General features: G+C 38.9%; 1 protein-coding gene and 1 pseudogene across 1 annotated transcript in view; one reads left to right on the top strand and one right to left on the bottom strand.

Moving 5' to 3' along the window:
* The window catches only part of FARS2 (phenylalanyl-tRNA synthetase 2, mitochondrial), a 681,824-nt gene that overhangs the window by 79,119 nt on the left and 579,549 nt on the right, over window positions 1-23,156 (top strand). The window lies entirely within an intron of this gene.
* Window positions 22,443-23,097, bottom strand: LOC118828072 (annotated as a pseudogene).

Raw genomic sequence — 23,156 nt, forward strand, 5'->3', positions numbered from 1 at the left:
GAAGTCATTTCACTCCTGCTCCCTTATACTGCATCAACAAATGAATTGTTCATAAGAGACAGAGAAACATATATTGTGAGCTGACGTGGCAAGTGCCAGCAACTGCTTCATTTTTCAGATATGTAGGAAGATGCCTGGGTCTATCCAGATGCTTAATTGGCAGCCCTGGAAAATGAATGGAGCCATATTCACGGTGGCTGGCATCTGCTTTTACAAGCACTTGTAAGGAAGGGCTGATGGTAATCAAAACAGTGAAAGAGATTTTAAAATGTCAAAAGCATAGAGAGAATCTCCTGGGGTATTGGGTGCCTTGGTAAAGATGAGCAACTTGTATAAACTGTTGTAAGTGCTAAATTTGTATGTCCTTGTTTGAAACCCCATTTTTCAAAAGTCTGAATAAAATTAGCCATGCAAATGCTGTAAAGTTTTTCATTTTAACGTACGAAGATCCAGGTTCAAGTTATGCCTTCAACATTTACTGTTTTTATAACAATGGTCACTTCCAGCTTCATTCATAAAATGGGGCTAAAAATACCTGCCTTACAGGCTCAAATGGGATGATGCATATACTGCACACTTTATATGTCAACCTTTATTGTTCATATGATGTATCATCGAAGAATCCTGTAAAGGAAAGAAGGAAACATTTATTAAGCACTTCCTGTGTTTGAGGCATTATGCTAAACATTTACAAATATTATCTCATTTGGTCCTTAAAACAACCCTAGGAGATATAGGTGCTATTATTATCCCCATTTTACAGTTGAGGAAATGGAGACAGAGGTTAGTTAACGTCTGAGGCTTGATTTGACTTGGGATTATCCTCATTTGAGGCCCAGAGAGCCACAAGTCACTATACGTGGCATGCCACTATGTGTCTTCATAATGCGTTATACAAGTAATGAAAGGACCTCTGATTTGAAGGGGTCCCTGAAAATTCTAGCCTTGGGGTTGCTTCTGGTGAATGGAATTGTTGGACATCAACATAGAGAATGACTGGTTTTTTATTTGATCATATGCTAATTAATATCCTACAGCTTTAGCATCTGTTTAATGTTTAATTTGTGTTTGTGAATGAATGCATTTATTAAGTGCTTTTTATTTATTAAATTTATTAAATGAAAGCATTTATTAAGTGCTTAATATGTGCAAAGCACAGCGCTAAGCCCTAGACAAACAAGACAGTCTTTGTTCTCCAGGAGCTTCAGGAGCTCACATTCTAAGGGGGAAATGACTCATGGAAAGTTTCAGCTGCAGATCAAATGGAAGAGTCTCCTGGTCCTTGTCATGCAAGTGGCTAAGGAGATGTTAATGTATTTTCATTCCTGTCATTATACAGTATCACCATTCCCAGGGCTGTTGTGTTCAGGGTCCTGGCCATCCCCATCAGGCTATCAGGGAAGATTTAGGTCAAGGCATTGGTAGTGACCTGACTTGTGCGACACATGTTACCTCCTGTTTCTCCCTCAGCGTTCCTTTATATATGGATAAAGTAATCTCTTCAGAACCATCTGACTACTAGGAACTTGGTGACCTGTTGTGGATGCCCTGATTTCATTTCTCCTAAAACCTTCTTTTTGTAACCTCAGTATAATCCTAAAATGTCAGTGCTACCTCTAAAATACAGAAAAACGTTGAGTTATCCATATTATGGAATGTATTGGCAGGAAATTAATTCTAATTTTGCGAGAGGGACTAAATTTTGTGGCCCCTCCAGCAAACAAGTTCAGTCCGTAGTGGCCCTTTGACCACCCTTGTCCCTAGTTGCCTCAGTGGGGGTTGGAAGTCAAGGCAGGGGAATGAGAAACTGCATAGATCTGTCTAATGGAAGAGTTGAGGGAAATTGGCTGCTTGAGTGTGAGGCATTCCAGCCTGTTTGTTGCACTGAATGTTTCAATTCCTAGTGGGGAGGGAGGAGTGATAGGGGCAGTAATAGAATATATCCAGAAATGACTGTGATAGATGAATAAAAGACTCCAATAAAACTTACAAAAAAGAGATAGGTCATGCCAGATAACGCTCTTTCTTTTTTTTTTTTAAAGGTTGACAGTGTGAATACTCATTATTGTTTCATCCCATCTTTGTGACCAAGTAGGGTCAGTGTGGCTTAGACAATGGTAGTTAGACCAATTCTGAATTGTTTGAATGGCTAGACCTGAAAAGCAGTCCTTAATGGATCATTGTCAACTTGGTATTGGAGGGAGGTCTGTAATGGGGTGACCCTGTGCTTCTGCGCTTGACCTTGGGCTATTTTAACATTTTTTTAAATCAATGATATCACTAAGGGGTGGGGGTGGGCATGGGCCAGAGATAATCTAAGGGCTAGAAGATTTATTATGAACCAGCAAAGCATACTGAGAAGGAATGGTAAGGCAGGACCATGGGAGCTCCAAGGGACTTTTTTTTTTTTTAATTTTAATTTTGATTTTTGCTCCAAGAGACTTTAATCTTCCAGATTAGGTAACTGAGGCTTTAGTTCATCTTTGGGGTCTTGACCAAGATTGTATAGGCTGGATGTGACCATACCAGTATTTGAGTGCCCTGAGGGAAATGACAGTAGGGAAGGATTTGGATCTAGAGCCACAGTAGTAGATAATGAGGGATGAAGGAAGCAGGAGGTTGGGAGGTATGGTAGAAATGTACAGATTTTCCCCAAAATGTTTGGTGCAGTTTTGAGCTATCTTAAGATTTAATTGGCTAAACTGGCACTAAGATGTTTGGAATACTCTGCATTTTATAGCAGGGAGAGGGAGAAGGATAGCAGACAGGAGTTTTGTGAATGACGGAGGTTGGAGGGTTGAGATGTTCCACAATTCCACTGAAACGTTGGTAATCCGGAATGTTGGGTTCGTGTTGGGCTGTTGAATAGTGTTGTCCTGCTCCTGGCTTGGGTGAGGGCAAGGTGCCTCCAGCTATTAAAACTAGTTGCTTATGATTAGTCCTGCTGCTAGTTTTTCCTTCACGGTATATGCATACATCCTTCTAATATTTTTTAAAGGCCATTTATGGATTGTGTTTGGACAGTCATGTCAACAGTTATATGATATATGTGGGGAAAGTATAGAGGAAGGAAAGGGATTAGGTGTGGGGAGTTTGGTTGGGGAATGATTTGATCTGCTTAGGTGCCTTGTGCTTAATAAAATTGTACTTACCAAGAATTTGGATTCTTCTTTCAAGGATGAAAAAAAAAGCTGCCTAAAATCAGTTCATTGCAAACTTGATAAGGGCAAGCCACACAGCACAAAAATCATCTTGCCAGCTTTTCGTAGGTCATTTTCTACCACATTTCAAGGTGAAAGATTCCAGTGCAGGCTTTTGCAAAAGAGACTTTTGTAAGTATAAGAGTCTTGAAGGAGAAGAAACAGTTTCTTAAAGCCAGCAAACCAGAGGGTCCTTAGACTTTTTTGTCAATGGATAGATTTTAGGGTGTCTGTGAATTTGGATTGGGAAAAAAAAATTATTTTCAACAAACTTTGGTTGCATTAGTGATCTTATGTATTTTATTGGATGCATTTAAAAACATTATTGTAATAAGGGTCTCTGGGCTTGGCCAAATTGCCAAAGTGGCCCATGAAACAAAAAAGGTCAAGAACCCCTGTTCTAAACTTTCCTGCAGCCTCTCTACTAATTGGGTGGACCATATGATGAAACCATTCCCCAGTAACTAGACTGGGGAACACTTTGAAAAGACCATTCTGGAAAAGCAAATTGATTTTTTTGATGAAGTGCATAAAATTCATTTTTCTTTTACCAGAATTGATCATAACCTTCCGTGCTATGTCAGAGCAGTGTGATATGGTGGTGATGGGTGGCTGAGATTCAAGGGTAAAACATGGGAATACCAGGGCCAAGGAGAAAAAAAATGTCACTGGAACCCCATAGCTTAGACCCTGAGCACCTCCACTCATCATGGATGTGATCCATTTAACTTTATGTCACAGAAACACTTTGGATGCATTTTAGCAGTGGTGCTAGAATATAGTGAGGAGAATGCCAGATGTAATTTATAAGTCCAAAAGCCTGAATTGGAAATCTGACTCTGCTACTTGTTACTTCCATGATCTTCCACAAGTAACTTCATCTTTCTGGGCTTCAGTGTCTTTACCTATAAAATGAGAAGCCTGGACTTGAGGACTTTTTGGTTCTTAGCAAGCTTATTGAGAGCAGGTCTCTCCTCTCTTGCATCCTCAGCACTTAGAGTAGGTGCTTAACAAATGTTATTTGACTGACCTTGAAGAGTTTATAAATCTAATAGATTATGATCCAATTATAATACATAATACATTAATATTCCTAGGTTGGCTTTGGTCCAAAGGGCCTCTGAGAGTTGTTGAAGGGCCCAAGAATACGTCCTGGTGTTTCATATTTGAGATCTCAGGATCACCACAGTCTTTTCACAAAATTTGGGGACCCTACCCCCAAGTAGATTGGAACCTTAGAGAAGGATTCCAGGGTCAGAACAAATCTGAAAATTATGGAGAGGATCTACCTTTAAAGTCTGTGGCCCTGGGTTCAATCTAGGGATTTTACCTGTATGTCCACACTGCATATACTAACGTTCCTTTTCAGGTTGGCATTCCTTCACTGTTCTTCTTTCTTTTGTTTTCTTCCTTTCCTCTCTCCTGCAACTTTCATGCTGCCAAAGCTTCCCTGTCATACTCCTCAAACAAAAGAAGAGGGGTTGAATAAGGGAAAGAGAGCAACTCTAGGAGTCCAAAGTGTTATTCTGTGATATGAATGGAGGTGTGTGGTTGATTTGTTCGTCAGTTGGGAGTTTACTTCAGGCATTTCTTTCATTTTTCTCTCTACTACGTTCAGAGTGGTGCCCTCTTGCCCAGTCTCCCCCACCCCATCCTTCCTTTAGCTAATTCACTGCTTTCTTTTGGGTGGCTTCAGTACCAAGAGACAGGCTGCAGGTGTGATTCTCAACCATGTACTTGTTTGTTTTCAAGCAATTTCCCTTACTGTAAAAAAGATAGACTTTCCCTAGCTCCTTGACAACTCCTTCCTCTTCATGCTCATGTTACCAAGGATAAACTTTGTCCATTTTTTGGTCCTAGAGGATAGTAGATTGAGAGTTGGAAGGGAACCTCAACACCATCTTGTCTAGCCCTGTCATTTACAGATGAGAAAACTGAAGCCATGAGAGACTGAGTGATTTGCCCAAGTTCACATGGTTTGTTAGTGGCAGAGTAAGGATTTGAACCCAGGTCCATTGGTAGCAAATCCAGCACCATTTTTGGTGGACATTTTAGTTGTACATTTTCCCCGAAGTTATTGTCCTTGAACCAGAAGGTGAAATAACTCCACTCAGAAAGAGAAGCATATATATGATAAGTTTTATAAAATGATGGATCCTCATGTTGATTTAGGAAATCAGCGGTTGAGTCCATTCTTTGGAGTTTCTTAGCTTGGCCTCTAACACTCGAGACTTGGTTTTATTTCATGGAAGAGGTACAGTAATTTATGTGTTTAGGTGAGGGAGATTCCTCATGACTTCCAATGTGAAAGCCACTCAAATTTTGCCTTTTGTAACATCTCTGTCTTTATATACTGTCATATTGAAAGATGTGACATCTTGCTGTGGGAAGGAGTTTTATTAGTAAGCACTAGAAAACATCTGGGTTCTCATACTTTCTGTATGTTTCGCAGTTATTCTTAGAAATCTGAGTATTTATTAGAATAAAAAAAATTAAAGCAACACCTTTTCAGTATTTGTTAGATTTTCTTTAGTTAACAATTGGCTTTGGCTTCATGGCTTGGCTACTCAGGGGAATACAGTTACATTTTATTTATCTTTTCCTCAGGTAGACTGGTGGCCCTGTTATATGTTTTTTGTTTTGTTTTCTTTTCCTTTGTCAGAAAGGTGAAAAATTGCTGATATATTCGATGCCAGGGTACTTGAGGCAAATCCATTTCAAGCTATGAGTATAGCAGCAGAAAAAAAATGCTGAAATGATGTATTATAAATTTTTTTCTTTCCTGATGGTTAGTGAGCTTAACAGAAACATTGAATGCTACCTTTTCCATGGCACCCCAGGCAGGCAAGGACAGGTAAACATTAGAACAGATTTAGTTGGCTTGCCCTGTGCAGGAGACTGCTATAGCTGACTGAGACTTCCAGTGAGCTAACTTAAGATCGAGCCCACAGCTAGCAACATCAGTTTTAGTTACTATCCTCTTTAGGAGTACAAGGAGCATGCTTGTGTATTCCAGTTAGAAGAAAAGAAAGTAAAAATATGTCTTAATTTATTTCTTAAAAAGATCCCAAATCAGCCCAGGGCATTGTCACCTTCCTGCAGTACTAGGGATTCCATCTATAAAAGTTCAGCAACAAGCATTTAAAACAAGTAGAATACAGGAATTTTTTTTGATGCAGTGTTTGGGATTTTTAGGCTAGTGTTCAGATTGCTAACTCTGTACTTGGCCAGGGTGATCTGTCGGTTTATGTTGCATGAGGAATAGAAAAATAAGGATGTTATTCATTTAATAAATACTCAAAAGTATTTGTGAATTTTGACTCCGTACACACTATTATAAAACTCTTAGTGGAAGGATTGGACAATTTTTAATTTCTAAAAATTAGTTTTTGTTCATATTTTCTTAAACTTGCTTTGAGTGTGGATTTTTGGAATGTTAGTATTCCTTGGATACAGCAAATCTTTTTGGAGACCCTTTCCTTCGGTAGAATGGAAAGAGCACTTGGTCTGGAATCAGAGGTCCTAGGTGAATATCCTGTAAGTATTAGAGTATTTACTACTTGTGTGTTCTTTGATAAGTCATTTGCTTTCTATTTAGGCTTCAGTTTCCTGATCTGTAAAGTCAGATAGTTGAACTTGATGACCTGTAAGATCCCTTCCAATTTTATATCTATGATACTATGGATTTTGTAACTATAGCTTGTCTAGTCCCACTCTTTCTTTTTCAGAAGAAAAGGTGAAGTCTGAGAAATGTGTAAGGACACACATGAGTGTCCTAATTCCGACTCCAGTGTTCTTTGCATTATATCATGCTATCGCACCTTCTTATATTCTTGTGGATATACAAGATAGGCAGCTCAGTGGCACAGTGGATAGAATGCTAGGCCCAGAGTCAGGAAGACCTGAATTCAAATTAACCTTAGATACTTATTCTCTGTGTGACTCTAGGCAAATCACTTCACCTCTGTTTGAATCATTTTTTTCATCTGTAAAATGAGGTAATAATAGCATCTACTTCCTAGGGTTGTTGTGAGGATCAAATGAGATAATTGTAAAATGGTTATTACAGTGTCTGGTATATATGTTATTATTATTATCCATTTTTCTGCCTTTATTCTCATTTAAGTACACAGGACTTTTTGCTGTTCTCTTAATGTGAAATGCCATATAGTTGATTTAAGCTTTTATGTAAATGGTCAGGACTGAGTAATGGATGGATATTTGAAAATGTAAGCTCCTTGAGGTCAAGGACTGTTTAATTCCACCCTCACCCCTTATTATCTCTAATGCTGAGCACAGTGCCTGGCACATCGTAGGCACTTAATAAATTATTTTTGATTGATATGCCAGATGAATAAAATCCCTGTTAATTAAGGTTCATTTCCTTCTGTCTTTTTCCTTTCCTTGTTGTGTAATTGAAAATTATTAGGAGCCATACAGTGTGCATATTTGTAGCTCCAAAGTCTGGAAGCCTCATTATGGTGGTAACTCAGGGCTATTTTTCAAAGAGACAGAAAGAACATAGAATAACAGAATGTTAAAGCTGGATAAGTCCTTATGAATCATGTAGCCCAACCTCCTTACTCTATAGATAGCTCAGAGAGTGTATAGACTGGAGCAGAATTCCCCACCATTTTGTGACGGAGCACTCTTCATTTCTCCCAAACCTTGAGATTACTCAGGCAGAGAGGAGAAAGGAACTACTGACAGTAAAGTCCTTGAAGAGCAATTTCTCCATTGCTAGGATTTCCATAAACCAGCATTGAGTTGGATATGGTAGTGATAAGCAGTGAAAGCAAATATCCCTTTTTACTAGATAAACCTTTGAAATAAGTCTGTTGACAAAACCAGATCTGCTGCCTGACTGCTCCAAAGTTAAAGATGCTAATTCTTCAGTGTTTTATTTTGTGAAGCTTAGAGCTTTGAAGAACTCAGGTTGTATGAGCTTGCCATACCTTAGCACCTCATTACCTTTGACAGAACCTAGAGTTTATTCACTAGAATTTTAAACTTGGAAAGAAACTGAAAAACCATACAATCTAGTTCAGCTCCTTCATTTTATAGCTAAGGAAGCTGAGATTAAAGTAAGGCAAATGAATTACCCAAAGTCACATGACAAAGCTGAAATTTTTTAACCCAAATCTTCTGGTGGAAAGTTTAGTTCTCTCCCCAGTGTACCATATTACCTCTTTACTTATGGAATCTCCATGGAACTTTGTCGTTGCTTTGGCTGCCATTGGAAACTCCAAGTGTTTCCTGGTCATGGGCAGATCTTAAAGAGATCTGGCCCTGTTTTTTTTTTTAACTTCCTGTAATAATTAATCATGTCTCTATATAGAAATGTTGTCAAATGGTCAGAAAGTTCAATGTAGAAGTTATTGGAAGGGTCAGACAGTAGCATAATGTGATGTTTAGTGTATATGTTTTTAAGTGATGGCATTCTAGGGTCAGGAAACTAATTTGCATTTAGTTTGCTTAGATTTACATATACTTCTCACAATCTCTTGCTTCTGTTCTTTGGCAAACTCATCAAATAAGTTCAACTTATTGCAATAGCATTTAGACCCAGTATTAAGGATATTACACACATGATTTATAAACATTTATAAACCAATGTAATTATATTTCTGACTCAGAGAGTCAGGAATACAACTAACAATAGCTGTCCCTTCACATTCCAGTAATACTGATAAATCTATTCATATATTCTATGGAAATGAAACTTCTTCCTAATGAAATAACCTTAGTGTCATCTACAACTCCTCACTTTCTTTCAGCTTACTATCCACTCAGTTGGTAGAATTTGTAACTTCTACCTGTACAACATCTCCCCCATTCTATCCTTACTCTTTACTTGTATGGTTACCATCCTAGTTCGGGCTCTTATCCCCTCTTGCTTGGAATGTTACAGTATCCTCTTCATTAATCTCTCTACTTCATATCTCTCCCCAATTCAGGTGACACTTCCTATATAGTTATATAGTCACCTAAAGTGCAAATTCCTTATTCAATAAATTCCAATGGCTTGCTGTTGTCTCTAAGGACAAGTATAAACTCCTCTATTGGGCATTTGAAGCTTGTTGATCGAATCCTCCATTAATCAGAAAGCTCTGTTGTTCAGAATACCCATATCCTTGACCATGTCAATTTTACAGAGGTATTACCATTATATTTGATCTCAAGGGGAATTTGCATGAGAATGTATACATTATAAGAGCCTGTAGCCCACTGAGAACAGCTTAGGTCAGGAAGGGGCTTGGCATACCACACCAATATGCCATTAATAACTTGGGTTGAGTCACACCAGCAGTTGCAATTTTTTTAAATTTATTTTTTATTTTTGGTTTACAACACTCAGTTCCACAAGTTTTTGAGTTCCAAATTTTCTCCCCGCCCCCCCCCCCAAGCTTGTAATTCAATATAAGTTCTATATATACCTTTGCATTAAACTTATTTACACAGTAGTCAAGTTGTAAAGAATACTTTATTCTATCTAACCTTCTCACAAGGGTTGCTGAGCACTAACTCCTACAGCATTTCCTAATCACCCTTCTCTCAAGAGCTAATGAGAAGGGTGGGATGACTCCCCCTATGTCTGAATGGGGCCAATTGAGATAGGCATAAGTTGTGCATCCCCCTAAATCCCCTCAAGCCTCAATGGGGGCCAGTTGAGGCAAACACAGACTCCTCCCAAGACCTACACACAGCTTTCTAGCTTGTGCATTTCAACCCTGAAGGTTCCCCACTTACTTACCAGTGCCCACCTGCTTTATGCTTACATGCCATCCCTCTAGGGTCCTGACCTTTACAATCTAAACAGGTGACACGTGGCCCTTACAATCTGCACAGGTCGTGGTTTTGAACCATAGAACTCATATCCACCTGGGAACAAGAGATTGTTATGGCCATGGATCCTGGAAAACCAAACTCTACTTACGTTTACAACCAGGGTGGGGTATCTGGGGCCTCAAGGCTACATGTGGCCTTCTAGGTCCTTGGGTGAGGCCTTTTGACTGAGCCCGAGTTTTACAGAACAAACTCTTTTATTAAGGGGATTTGTTTGTGAAGTTTGGATTCACTCAAAGGGCTGAATTTAAGAACCTAGAGGGCCACATGTGGCCTTGAAGCCACAGGTTCCCCACACCTGGGCTAGACACTTCCCTTCTCTGGTTCTCAGTTTCTCTATCTGTAAAATGAGAGAGTTGTACCCATTGATCTCTAAGGTTTCTCCCAACTATAATTCTATGGTTATATAACTAAAATGTCTATACTCTTTGACCCAGAGACCCCACTGCTAGATGTATACCCCAAGGAACATAAAGATGAAAAGAGAGGTTCTTTGTACACTAAAATATTTACAGAAACACTTTTTCTGTGGCAAAAATCTGGAAATAAAATATTTCACCTTCAAAGCAGCAATCGCTAAACATTTTCATACATGGATTTAGGGGAATATTATTGTTCCCTAAGAAATTAATAATATGAAAAATTCAAGTTTAAGGGAAAATTTATATGAACTGATAAAGAATAGTAAGCAGAATCAGGAAAAGTATTCTCAATGACTTCTCTAATGGAATGAAAATGAATTTGACTGTAATAACCAAGCTTGGAAACCAATATTTTTTTTAATTGTATTCTTATGGGATTTTAGTGGCTTAGTATTTTTTTCAGAAGTCCGTGGTTCAAGAATTTAAAGTTTAAAAGCTGGTAATGATGAGGATCAAATTTTAAGGCTGAAACTCATGCTATAGTATATGTTGTATAATGACAGAGCATTCTTTTCTCTCTTAACCTGTACATTTACATTAATTTGTTTTTGCTTTCTTTACAAATGTATAAAGATAAATTGAGCAGAATCTGGCTTATGTGACATGGCTTTCTATAACGTTTAACCTTTAAAATTATAAATTCCTTAACATATGAGAGAATTTATTCTAGGAAAGCATCCTAAGTAGTTCTGTATATGCTACACAGTTCCCCTTCCCTCTAGATTCTGCCTTTAGAAGAAGAATACATGTAAATCACTGGAAACTTCTCATAATCTACAATTCATTTTCTCTGTTGCCATTAGTAGTTTGTATTTTGACGATAATGATGATGATAAAAATAATACTGGAACAAGGAGGAGGTGAAAACTAGGTTGTGTAGAGGATGGAGCATTAGAAACAGTCAGAAACATCTGATGCCAACACTGCTTCAGACCAGCCTAGTGACTCTGGGCAAGTCCCTTATCCTTCTCAGCTTCAGTTTTCCTCATCTGCCAACTGGAAATTAATCATAGTACCTACCTCACAGAGTTGTTTTGAGGTTCAAGTGAACAAATGTTTGTAAAGCACTTTGGAAATCTTAAAGTGTTAAAGATGTGCTATTATTATTGCTAATAATAATTAAAATTTATATAGAACTTTAATGTGTTCAAAATTCTTTACATATATTAACTCATTTGATAAAATCATAGTCTCCTTTAGCCCTTCTTTTCTGATGATTATATTTGTGTAAAGAAAAGTTAAAATGGGGCGGAGCCAAGATGACAGCTGGTAAGCAGGGAATTGCATGAGCTCCCTACCGAGTCCCTCCAAAAACTTATAAAAAATGGCTCTGAACCAATTCTAGAACGGCAGAGCCCACAAAACAGCAGAGGGAAGCAGGGCTCCAGCCCAGGACAGCCTGGATGGTCTCTGGGTGAGGTCTATCCCACACGGAGCTGGGAGCTGGGAACAGAGTGGAGCAGAGCCCAGCCTGAACAGCGTGGACCAACAAGACCAGCAACCGGGCAGAGCATGCCCTAGCGCCCTAATTCAGTGAGCTGCGACAGTTATGAGACTTCTCAACCCACAAACACCAAAGACTGCTGAGAAGGTTAGTGCGAAAAGCTGCGGGAGTGGAAGGAGTTCGCAGTTCGGCTTCCAGCCCCAGGGGCAGCGGAGGTGGGGCAGCTACAGCTGTTGCTGCTTCCGGCTCCAGGCCCACCTGGTGGGAGGAATTAAGTGGCGGATCAGAGCAGGGGTGCACAGCCTGCTGAAGATCTAAGCCCAGTTCGGGTTGGGGTTTCTGGGGGAAGGAGCAGTGCTGGTGTGGCAGAGCTGGCACCTCCCCCCCAAACGTGGAACATAGAACTCGTTAGTCTACAAGCAGTCATACCCCACTGAAAAACTCAAGGGTCAAGTTAGTTGGTTGGGAATATGGCCAGGCAGCGAAAACGCGCCCAGATTCAGTCTCAGACTTTGGATTCTTTCTTTGCTGACAAAGAAGACCAAAACATACAGACAGAAGAAATTAATAAAGTCAAAGAGCCTACAACAGAAACCTCCAAGAAAAACATGAACTGGTCCCAGGCCATGGAAGAGCTCAAAAAGGAGTTGGAAAAGCAAGTTAGAGAAGTAGAAGAAAAATTGGGAAGAGAAATGAGAAGGATGCGAGAAAACCATGAAAAGCAAGTCAATGACTTGCTAAAGGAGACCCAAAAAAATACTGAAAAATACACTGAAGAAAACAACATCTTAAAAAACAGACTAACTCAAATGGCAAAAGAGCTCCAAAAAGCCAATGAGGAGAAGAATGCCTTGAAAGGCAGAATTAGCCAAATGGAAAAGGAGGTCCAAAAGACCACTGAAGAAAATACTACTTTAAAAATTAGACTGGAGCAAGTGGAAGCTAGTGACTTTATGAGAAATCAAGATATTATATAACAGAACCAAAGGAATGAAACAATGGAAGACAATGTGAAATATCTCATTGGAAAAACCACTGACCTGGAAAATAGATCCAGGAGAGATAATTTAAAAATTATTGGAGTACCTGAAAGCCATGATCAAAAAAAGAGCTTAGATATCATCTTTCAAGAAATTATCAAGAAGAACTACCCTGATATTCTAGAGCCAAGGGGCAAAATAGAAATTGAAAGAATCCATCGATCGCCTCCTCAAATAGATCCCCAAAAGAAAAGTTAAAATGTTCTTAGAATAAAACTGGAACAGGGAAGTGGGAATGGGGAATGAATTACTTTCCGTAGAGATTCTCAGCAGGTCCAGCCTTTTATATCGTTTACGTATTTTGTGTTTTCTCTGATGTTTTTTCCTAAGTGTGTTGGGTGCATTTTAGTGTGAATAAGTATATTTATGAAGTTACTAACAAATTTGGGTTGAGCCTTCATAGCTTTAATTTTTGTATTGTTTTTGGCCATTGATGACATATGAGTAGAAAGAATGTAATTAAATGTACAGATGCCACTCACACGGGTAAAGGCTGTTTCAAATTCAGCTCTAACAGTTCTGAAAAAAATACTTTCAAATTAACATTTTTATTTAAGAACACATAGTCAAAGTACTGCTGAGAGATGGAAATAGTTCCTGGATTTTGCCACTTACTGCATGACCTTGGACAAATTACTTACCCACTTCAGTTTCCTAGCCTATAAAATAAGACAGTTGGATTAGAAGATCTCTCTGAATTTTATCAATCTGTTTTTACTGTCTTTAACAGGAAATGTGGATTGTGAGGGAATTCAATATACTTATGTGCATTGTACTGGCCTAGCCACATTGTTGTTGGTATTGGTAGGTGAGAATATATTATGTTTTGTGTCCACGCATAGTGTTCTAGTTCCACTTCCAGAGGGAGAGAGATCCTAAGGAGGGCCAGTGATGCTTGTTCCTGAGTTGGGGAAATAATTGTGTGCTTAAGAACAGATGAGAGATCCTTTGGTATCATGTCTGAGATGTTAACTTAACCAACTACAAGAAAGTAGGCTTGTGCTGATGAAGAATCCAGGTTCAGGATGAAAGTTAGCTGTTCATTGAGAATAAAAAGATGATTGTCCCATTCCCTGTCAGAGTCGCATCTGACATATTGGGTTGTATTCTTAAGAGCTTCATTGATAAAATCAAAGTTAGGAAGACCTAGATTTAAACCTACCTCTTACTCATCCTAAGGGTGACTAGGATGGTAAAGGACTTCAAGATTATGTCATCGACCTTGTCTTCAGAGGACCTGTAATGAAACATGTTACCCATCTCTGTGCAGAGAGACAGTGGACACAAAGTACAGAAAGGGAAGAATATTTCTGGACAGAGTATGTATTCATTGTCTGACTATGCTTATTTGTACAAGGTCTTTTGTTCTTAGTTTTTAATGGGAGGAAACAAGGGAAAGAGTTAGCAATATTGCTGCTGAAAAAAAGAGGGCTATTGAATATTTTTTTAATCCATAGAATAGAGTACTAGGAAGCTGAAAAAAGTAGTAGTTTTGAAAGTAACATGTAGAATTTAGTGTGTGTTTGTATGTGTGTGTATAATACTTTTAAAATATTTTTTTAAAGTTATGAAGTGGAGATTCATGGTTTCTATAGGATCCTAATTTTGTATTGTGCTGTGTGCACTGAAATTCCATTTTTTGTTGTGCAATTTCAGATTTTAAAAAAATTTATATGAGAAATCGGCTGAAAGTGCTGTGGTATTTAGTCTACAGAAAACAAGACTTAGGCACAATAACAGTCCTCAAATGTGTGAAAGGCTGTCATATAAAGTAAAGATATGACTCATTCAATTTGTTCTCAGAGAGCTGGGTGCAAATAATGGAAATTTCAAAGAGGAAAATTTATGTTTGATGTGAGAAAACAATTGTTATTTAAAAATGGAAAATTTCTTCTATGGAGGTAGTAGATTTCTCATCACTGTCTTATTGCTTCTTAAACAATTAAATTTATTTTAAATTTCTTTTTTCAATTAAGTAGCACATTTCCCCTCCCAACACTCCTGACCTAATGAAGAAAAGAAAAAAGAAAAAAAAACCCTTGTAACAAATTTGCATAATAAAAAATTCCTGAATTCCGGTGTCCAAAATACAGGTCTTTGTCTTGAATGCATCCCTGTTTGGAAGTGAGTAGCATGCTTCATCAGCATTAATCAGAGTTTCTAAGTCTTAAGTTCAGACTCTATTTGGATGCCTCTGAGGTGCTGTGATTCTTTGATTCGGTAGTTCCTAGCCTTGTTACAGGATTACTAGACATCTTGTCCTATTACTGTTCTCAACCTCCCCCACATACATGCTGAATTATTGAAAGGAGCTTGTATGCTTTTGTTATGGATCTGAGGAAGGATTGAACTAAAAAAAATTCTTTAGACTCCAACGGAAACAGTTTGGCTCTGTTCAGATTTTACCTCTAGGTGACTTTGGGAAAGTCACTTTTCTCCTGGATCTCAGGCTCCTCATCTGAAAAATGAAACGGATCTTCTTTGGTCCTCTTTCATCTCTGTGATCTTGTGATCTTTATTGGTGATCCAGGGTTTGGGGCGCCAGGGGAATGTTGAGACAGATACGCACCTTGGAACTAGAAGGGTGTACCTGGGAGCCAAGACTTAGATCTGACTGTGGGGAGGAAATACAGAACTTCTTTGAGCTCTCTAGGATCTGTTAATAGGATCATAGATTTAGAGCTTGAAAGGATCTAGTCCAAACCCTTCATTATAGATGAGAAACTGAAGGTCATAGAGATCACCATGAGGACTAGGATTTAAACCCAGATTAGTGATTTTTCCATAATATTACATTTGACTGTTAGAAGTTTCTTGAGTTGTCTTTTATTAAGATTGTAACAAATGTATCCTTTTAACTCTTCTGATCTTCTAAAAAGCTTGCTTTAACCTGGTCAGTTACTATTTTCACCAACCAATCAATGAGTCAATTAAGTTCCCACTATGTGCCAGGCACTCTGCTAAGTGGTGTGGACAGAAAAAAGAGGCAAAAGGCAGTTCCTGCCCTCAAGAAGCTTATAATCTAATATGGGAGATCACATGCAAACACATATATACAAAGCAAGCTACATACAAGATAATTAGGAAGTAATTAGCAGAAAGAAACATTGGGATCATGAGAGGTTGGGCAGGCTTCCTGAAGAAGATGAGATTTTAGTGGGACATAAAGGAAGCCAGGGAGGTCAATAGTTGGAGTGGAGGACAGAGAGCACATTCCAGATATGGATGACCACAAGGGAAAATACTCAGAGCCAGGAGGTGGAGTGTCTAGACTAAGTCACATCCTTGAGTCAAGCTTTTTTTTTCTAGTTACAAGGCCTGTGTTTCTGGTGAGCATCCTAGCTAAGACAGCCTGTGCCTTGTAGCTAAGTTGACAAGAGAAATATTTATTTCCCTTAAGAATCAGGTTGGGAGCATGTATCAGTAAGGTGAGTGTCACAATATCAATGGTGACCATGAATATGCCTGTATAGTTCTGTATCGCAGAATATGAGACTCTCCATATAGAAGGCAGAAGAAGTAAAACATTTGTTCAGACACCAGAGGACCAGATCCCATAATCAATAAGTTCAGCCCATCGAAGCAGCAACCAACTCCCCAAACCAGTAAGCCCACTTTATCATAACAGCAAGGAACTTAAAACACAATATCACAGCAGGGAGCCAAGCCATCCCATAACCTTCTCCTCTACTGGGGCCTTTCCAGTAGACACTCACAAATCCTAGCTGTCTGCTTGCCTTCATCCTCTCCTCCAGAAGTTCTGAGAGACAGCTTAACAGCTAGGCTCTGAGTACATGTACCCTTTTTAGAACCCTCTTGATCTAATTAGCAAAAAGGTGTGGGCCTTTCTACAAACAAGCCTCTCCTAAGCTTCCTTTAGCTAGCTCCACCTGAGACCTATTAATGGTATTAATGGGTGGGGAAGATCTGTAATCACATTAACACCAGGGAGCACCAGCCCCCTACTTCCCCTCCAGGACAAACTACAAAATAAGTTTACTAAATAAACAAAGATCTTCCACTTTCATTTCTTTACTCCTTTTTGCCCAGCTAGCAACTCCTGTCTCTGCTGCCCAGTTCCTTTATCTGGTCTACCAGCTGTCCAAACCCTCTTCCTCCCATAACTCACCCCACCTGCAAAAGGTCCCACCCAGATCTCTTCTCCCTGAACATACCTTATCCCACAAATTAACTTTCCCTCTTCCATCATTAAAATTTGTATTCCTATATTGTGGTTGATCCCACCTAGCAGAAAACTTAATCCTTATTCAGACCCAGAATTTGGGTCTGTGGGGGTGAGGTGGGGGATAGGAGGAGGAGGAAGGCAGGGAAAGGAATTCATTTGCATTTTAAAAGAGCATTTTGTGAACCCAAATTGTATTTCTCATTGGTAGAATGTGTAGTCTAGAGATCTTTGTGTAGGAGTCTTTCTATCTGTGACCTCATATCATGAAAAGAACATGCATCAACAAGCTGGCACTAGTTCTCTGAAGAATTCTTAGTGCCTCTCATTTTTTACTATTCATTTATGCAGAAATTCCCAAATTCTTTCCCAAGAATATTTTTTGTCCTGTAATATATTTATATATTAAAATTATTTAAAAGAATTTATCAACATTCAAGGAATGTAGCATATAGCAATTATAGCATTTGGGAGTTAAAATTTTCAAATGTTGCTATAGCTATAGTCTCAATGTAATAATTATCAAGTTTTTTAGTGTTATTCTTAGTTTCATTTAGCTTGGTATTTCTAGAATACAGGTGTCTTTAGATACCTAAGGAGGTATGTGTGAAGCATCTTTTAAAGTTAAATAGAAGGAAGGGAGGAGTGGAGAGCCAGATAATCAAGTGGTGTTTGTTACTGTTTAGCCAGTTATATATTATATATACTTTAGTGTGGAATTCCCTTTTTCTCTAATGCCTTCAGCTTCCACAAAATGACATATGTGGATATTTTAATGTGCAGTTTCTTTCTAAGCATAGGCCCTGAAAGTTCAACTTATTTTCAAATCCTGTCATTTTTACCTTCCCTATATCTCTGGCATACATCTCTTCACTCACGTAGCACCCTTATTAACTTCCTTCCTGGGATATTGCAAAAGCTTTCCAATTGGTTTTCCTGACTGGAGGCTCTGTACTCCAGTCCATCCTCCCCTCAGCTGCTGAAGTGATTTTCCTAAAGCTTGGTTTTGGCCATGTAACCCTGCCCTCCCTAAATTCCAGTGACTCCCAGTTACCTCCAGGATCAAATATAAAATCCTCTATAAGGTCCTTTCCTTCCTTAACAATATTCTGACACTTCACTTCCCCTTCCACACATTTTATTATCCAAATTCATTAACCAACTTGCTATTGCTTGAACAAGATCCCCTTTGTCCTCCCTCTGTCCTTTTGCATTGGATGTCCACCACTCCTAGAATGTTCCTCCTCGTGTCAACCTCTTTGCTTTACTGCCTTCTTTCAAGACAGCTCTAATCCTGCCTTCTGCAGGATTATTTATTATTACAGAAACATCCAATTATGCAAAAGTCATCTCAGTAGGAACAGATCTGACTTACAAAGGAAACATGCTGGAAAAAAGACTATATTTATATCCTAAAACAAGAGAGGGGGAAAAAAATCACCAGTTTTTCTCCAGTGGATTCCCCAAACTAGAGTATTCGTCAATGAAAGTCTGAGTAGCACATTTCTCCAGGGAGTTCCTATAAATGTGAATGGCCCAATTTTATGTCAGATGAAGCCCCCCTTGTAGCTCTTATAATCTCTGAGGGACCTTATTCCAACTCCTGAGCTTCCTGTTCCTATTCCTATTCCTAGCTTCCTGAGCTAGGCTACACCACTTCATCAGGGTTCCCAGGGTACACTTAGTGTTCAGGGGTGATTTTCTGAAGCTGTTGTTGGAGCTCTTAATTCTGGTATGCTTTCCCCAATATCATTCACCAGTGATTAGCATCCCAATGTTTTTGTGACCAATTAACAGCAATTATTTTTTACATAGCATATAAAGAATAGAAGTATAAACATTACCTTCCAACACTGGAGCATAGTCCCCCATCTACCACCCGGGTCCCTGGGAGGAGTGGGTTTAGATTAAAGTAGCTGCTACAAGTGTATGGCCTGCCAGTTTTGTTTCCTAATTTAGCATAGCTATTGGATGTATACTTCAGCTATTGATAAGCTGAGCTGTGGTTCCTCTTGGCGACACTCGTATTTCATATAGGAGAAAACTCCTTTCTTGACTCTTATCAATGGATTTATTGTGGCTTCTGTCCATGAAGCTCACAAAGTCATAGTCATCTCAAATACTCCTTCACCACCTAAAAGCAGGAAATAACAAACGCAAAGGGATTGGGAAAACCAGAGGCCTCTCTCCATCCATATGCCTACAGCTTGTTGTTTTCTTTCAAACACCACCAGATCAATCAGTCAACATTTATTAAGTACTTATAATGTGCCAAGCACTATGCTAAGCACAGGGGATACAAAAAGAGGCAAAGGTTAGGAGCAAAAGTTCCTGTCTACAAGAATCTTATAATCTAATGAAACAAAGAGATGGAAAAGGGAAAACATCTTTGCCATCTAGAACTTTTTGGAAGCATTGTCAATACTGGCTCAGTAACCACTTGAATGGCTCCTCTTCTTCCTTGACTAAGGGAATCACAAACATTCAGGACACCTGCACATCTTTTGAAAAAGCAGTTCTTGTTGACCAAGCCCTATTACATCTGAAGATATCTTGTATGTACATAGTTATTTATATGTCATCTCCCTTTTTAGAATGTGACCTTCTATGAAATTCCCCCTGCAAAGCTTTTTGTCACTCTCACCATTATATATAATCCCCATTGGGACAGAACCAGACCAAGGCCCAATAATTTATTTGGTAAAGAAGAGAATGAAATACATACAAATTCTAATTTTTAGTAATCTTCAGAAATTGTGGAATGAAGAAGACCTATTATCTCAAAGAACAAAGATAAAATGATCTGGTTATTTTTTTAAAAGTCAAAGCAACTTTTATTTATGGTTTTATGAATTGACAGGGACCTCCAGAATTCCAAAGGAAATTTATAAAACATAAGTAACCTATTCATGGTTGAAAAATCTTTACAGCTTTATGGGACAATGAACCTTATTTATGATGGTATATTTTTATTTTAAAATAAGTATGCAGGCTATTTTCCAGCAGTAGTACTGAAAATGGCCAGACAGAGATTATTTATATAGAGGTGAACTACTGGAAAGCTAATCAGCATTTCAAAGGGGAGTTATCCTGATGTCCCTGAGCTCCTGTGAACCACAGGGTGACAGGAACAATCAACTTCTGACTTGCATTTTCACTTTGTAGACTACTGAAGTTTTTTTAAACAATATTTTCATAACTCCAAAAAAAGATAAAACAAATTAGTTTCAACTTTTCACCATGTCATACACCAACTGTAAACCGACTTGCTTTTGGGAATAGTTTGTGAGAAGCACAAAGGGTGGAGTCAACTTGGTTCCAGCCTTTTAACTCCTCTTGCTGACTGTGGCTGCATGGGGGAAATTATGCATAGAAAACAAACTTCATTTCCTCCAAATTGAGGTGGGCAAAGTCTATGCCTAAGGAGAAGAAAATGCATGTATAAATACAATGTATTTTTAAAGGTCTTATTCTAAGGGGGACCTACTAGAATTTCCTTTTAAAGCAACATCCTTGCTAATGTGTGCTCTGAAAATGTTAAAAATGAATAGTTCTTTAATGAATAATCAATGTCTAGGGTGAATTCCCAATTGGTCTCAGACCTTTAGGTTTATGAGATGAAGACTGGGGTCTCTGCTGAGTGTTTACATTTCCTTGATACCCGATTTATCTTTTCTTGTTGCTTCTGAGATAGTTGGAACCTCTGCCATCTATGCCTTAACACATTATACTTTCTACAAAAAGGGGGAAGGGGAATACTGCTATGATATTGGATTGTTTGTTATCAAGTTTTTCTTATACATAGTAGGGATTTTAGGGAGCATATTGGTATGATCTACGAAAGGGACCATCTGTATATTAGTGGTCTGTGGAGCAGCAGGATTTATTTTTAATAGGGAAATATTATAGGCAAGGTCTTTGTACCTGGAGACTGTGACTGGGATTGACGAACATGTACAGTTAGATGGAGATTAGTGTGATATGGTTTTACCTCATGGTCATCTATTACTTGTATCCATTAGAATGTAAGTTCCTTGAGTTCAGAAAAAGTTTTCTTTTTTTTCTTTGTTTCTCAATTGCTTGATAAGTGTTTGTTGAATGAAAGAATGAATGAATAAATGGAGTTGGAGTAGTAGACCACATGCAGAATTAATCCATCTAAGAATTCTAAACAGATTTTGGAATCTAAACAAAATTTGGAATCTTTGGACCGGAAGAGGCCAAAGTGAGAGAGAGAGCCAAATTTTGCTATTTTAACTTCAAAATGTTCAGTTTTGAATGTTTTATTTTTTAATCTTCTTCCCTTTTACATTGGTTTTGTCATTGTGTGTATTGTTTTCGTGGTTCTACCTACTTTGCTTTCTCTCTCTCTCTGTATATCTGTCTTACTATGTAGATAGATATGTATGTGTGTATACCTTCACATGCAGATTTTGGAATGTTGGTGTTTTGGTGTGTGCTTCTTCTCTTTAGTCTAATGTCCTGATGTGATATTACCAACTACTTAAAAGAATTTTTTTTTTTGGCAGTACCTTTTGTTTTTACATGATCTTCATTTGTATAAAACAAATGCTGCATGCAGCAAAACCAGCACACAGGAAGGCTGCTAGCACAGGTTCTTTGATCTGCTTTTCTAAGGAAAGCAACTTTAAGGGGTTTACAATCTCACTTGAATTAAACATACATATATCATTCACTTAGCTCAGGGGAAAAAGTCAGCACCCTGAACTTTAGAGAAAACAGAAACAGAAATTACAAGCAGAAATTATATAAACAGGGAAAATTAACACAAATCAACAGACAGGGCTTCTGTCTTTCCAAAGCAATACATACATAGTTACCAGAGAGAGAAGCACCAACACCTGGGTTTTCAAAGCCTGGGGACTCCTTAACACCTGCCCAGAGTCTCCACACCAATACTCTTCCACTGAGTGAGCCCCAAACAAAATGCTAACCTCAGAGTATATATACCCTTTTTCAGGGTCCAAGGGCTTCACACCTCCCGTGACCTAATTAGCAAAAGGGTGTGAAGAAATTTTAGAAAGAAAAGGAAGTTATACAGAATTGAAGTTATATAGCATAAAAAGCCCCACTGATATCATATGTAGTTTCCCACATTTATGATTCTCCATTGCTATAAAGGAGTAGGGGGAAGTATCATCATATATCTCTTCTTTCGGGTCAAATATTTGCTTTTTTTTTATGATTCACCATTTCCTTTATTTGTACAAAACAGTGAATAATCCTACCCTGGCTAGGAAAAAATGGGGTTTTAGGGTTTAAACAAGTCCTTCTGTCCTGGAGCATCTATTTTGAAGGCTTGGGACTAGCAGCTTTAGCCCCAGCATCTTTGGGTTTGGACTTGGCGGCCTTGGGGTCAGTAGGCTTAGCAGCCTGGGAATCACTGGGCTTTGTGGCCTTAGGATTGGCTACCTTGGGACCGAACTTGGAGGCCTTAGCGTCAGATTTAGTGGCCTTGGGGCCAGATTTCGGTAGCCTTGGGATCAGACTTACTGACCTTGGTGGCAGACTTAGTCGCCTTGGGGTCAATGGGCTTGGCAGCCTTGGGGTCAGTGGTTCTGGCAACCTTAGAGTCAGGCTTTGTGATCTTGGAGCGTGGACGTTTGATGCCGACCCTAGGGCCTGGACCCTTGCTGGCCATCTTGTGGCCAGCATGCTGGGCACTGGCCTTGGGAATCTTGGGCCTGAGGATCTTGGCCTTGGAGGCCTTGGTGCTCAGAGCCTTGATGGCCTCTGCTCTGGCCTTGATGGCTTTGGTGTTGTTGGCCTGCATCTTCTCCAGCCCCTTCTTGTTGTGTTTCTTGGCAAAGTGCATGTTTCTCAGAAACTTGGGGTCAACCCCTTTCAGAGACTCGTATCTCTGTGACCTAGGTTTCTTGATGCCATTTCTGTGCTATTTTCTTGATTGGTTGTGGGTAGTATGGTTCTTAGACTTAGCCATTTTTACACCGTAGCCTGCGCTAACAGGCACTTCACCGACCGGAAGAGGCCAAAGTGAGA

The sequence above is a fragment of the Trichosurus vulpecula genome, chromosome 1, assembly GCF_011100635.1.
Source record: "Trichosurus vulpecula isolate mTriVul1 chromosome 1, mTriVul1.pri, whole genome shotgun sequence".
NCBI classification, from domain to species: domain Eukaryota; kingdom Metazoa; phylum Chordata; class Mammalia; order Diprotodontia; family Phalangeridae; genus Trichosurus; species Trichosurus vulpecula.